Source organism: Petromyzon marinus, unplaced genomic scaffold (genome assembly GCF_048934315.1).
Source record: "Petromyzon marinus isolate PM22_M1 ecotype Great Lakes invasive population unplaced genomic scaffold, UKy_Petmar_22M1.pri1.0 PM_G_Scaffold_52, whole genome shotgun sequence".
Classification (NCBI taxonomy): Eukaryota; Metazoa; Chordata; class Hyperoartia; order Petromyzontiformes; family Petromyzontidae; genus Petromyzon; species Petromyzon marinus.
The window spans coordinates 1,310,001-1,312,500 of NW_027423005.1; positions in this window are offsets into that span (position 1 = coordinate 1,310,001).

The following is a 2,500-nucleotide window of genomic DNA, read 5'->3' on the forward strand; positions in this document are numbered from 1 at the left end:
GATATTTTTCACGGAGAGACCCCGTGAAACGCTAGAAGTGGGCGGGGATGTCTCTCTTGTGGCTCACGGGGCTGTTAGGGTGGCACAGAAATCCCTCGGAATGGGAAAACGGGTCATTTTCGTGTCGCCACATTGCATACGAACCGCATGAAACTTCCAGAGGCATTTGCAGCAGGAATGCATGTGCACTCAAAAAAGTGAATATTTCTCACGGATAGACCCCGTGATACGCTAGAAATTGGCGGGGATGTCTCTCTTGTGGCTCACGGGGCTGTTAGGGTGGCACAGAAATCCCTCGGAATGGGAAAACGGGTCATTTTCGTGTCGCCACATTGCATGCGAACCGCATGCAACTTCCAGAGGCATTTGCAGCAGAAATGCATGTGCAGTCAAAAAAAAATTGATATTTTTCACGGATAGACCCCGTGAAACGCTAGAAATTGGCGGGGATGTGTCTCTTGTGGCTCACGGGGCTGTTCGGGTCGCACAGAAATCCCTGGGAATGGGAAAACGGGTCATTTTCGTGTTGCCACATTGCGTACGAACCGCATGAAACTTCCAGAGGCATTTGCAGCAGGAATGCATGTGCACTCAAAAACTTCTATATGTTTCACGGATAGACCCCGTGAAACGCTAGAAATTGGCGGGGATGTGTCTCTTGTGGCTCACGGGGCTGTTAGGGTGGCACAGAACTCCCTCGGAATGGGAAAAGGGGTCATTTTCGTGTTGCCACATTGCATAGGAACGCCATGAAACTTCCAGAGGCATTTGCAGCAGAAAGGCACGTGCACTCAAAAATTTTAATATTTTTCACGCATAGACCCCGTCAAACGCTAGAAGTTGGCGGGGATGTCTCTCTTGTGGCTCACGGGGCTGTTAGGGTCGCACAGAAATGCCTCGGAATGGGAAAACGGGTCATTTTTGTGTGGCCACATTGCATAGGAACGGCATGAAACTTCCAGAGGCATTTGCAGCAGGAATGCATGTGCACTCAAAAACGTCTATATTTTTCACGGATAGACCCCGTGAAACGCTATAAATTGGCGGGGATGTCTCTCTTGTGGCTCACGGGCGCTGTTAGTTAGGGTCGCACAGAAATCCCTCGGAATGGGAAAAGGGGTCATTTTCGTGTTGCCACATTGCGTACGAACGGCATGAAACTTCCAGAGGCATCTGCAGCAGAAATGCATGTGCACTCAAAAACGTCTATATTTTTCACGGATAGACCCCGTGAAACGCTAGAAATTGGCGGGGATGTGTCTCTTGTGGCTCACGGGGCTGTTAGGGTCGCACAGAAATCCCTCGGAATGGGAAAACGGGTCATTTTCGTGTTGCCACAATTGGCATACGAACGGCATGAAACTTCCAGAGGCATTTGCAGCAGAAATGCATGTGCACTCAAAAACGTGAATATTTTTTCACGGATAGACCCCGTCAAACGCTCGAATTTGGCGGGGATGTTTCTCTTGTGGGTCACGGGGCTGTTCGGCTCGCACAGAACTCCCTTGGTCCACCTGATTCGTGCATACAGGCAGCAACTAAAACTCTGTAAACCTGCTGTGAGGACATCTAAACAGTGGACCAGTGAGGCTGTGGAAGATTTGCGGGCGTGCTTAGACTGTACTGACTGGGATATGTTCACGACTGCTACCAATAGTCTGGATGAACTCACAGAGGCTGTGTACATCAGCTTCTGTGAGGACTGCTGTATCCCAACACGTACCAGGGTGAACTTTAACAACAACAAGCCCTGGTTCTCAGCAAAGCTCAAAAGGTTGAGGTTGGAGAAGGAGGAAGCGTTTAGGAGTGGGGATAGAGACAGATTCAAGGAGTCGAAGAACAGGTTTAGCAAAGCGGTGAGAGAGGCTAAACGACTGTACTCAGAGACACTAAAACACCAGTTCTCTACTAACGACGCTGCTTCTGTCTGCCAAAGGGCTCAGGCACATCACCAACTACAAACCCAGAGCGCCCCACACCACTAACGACTCCCGCCTAGCCAACGACCTGAACGAGTTCTACCGTAGATTTGAAAGACAATTGGACTGTCCTGAACCACCCCTTCCCACCCAAGAGGCCCCATCCCCCACCCATACTACAGAAACGACTCTCTCCTTTCAGGAGGGAGAAGTTAATGGGCTTTTCAAGAGGCAGAATCCACGCAAAGCAGCCGGGCCAGACTCTGTCTCTCCAGCCACCCTCAGGCACTGCGCTGACCAGCTGTCTCCGGTGTTCACCAACATCTTTAACACCTCCCTGGAGACATGCCATGTACCAGCCTGTCTCAAGTCCTCCACCATCATCGCTGTGCCCAAAAAGCTAAGGCCAACAGGACTAAATGATTACAGACCGGTCGCCCTTACATCTGTGGTAATGAAGTCTTTTGAGCGCCTGCTCCTGGCACACCTCAAAGCCATCACAGACCCTCTCGTGGACCCCCTTCAGTTTGCCTACAGAGCCAACAGGTCTGTGGACGACGCAGTTAACATGGCCCTCCACT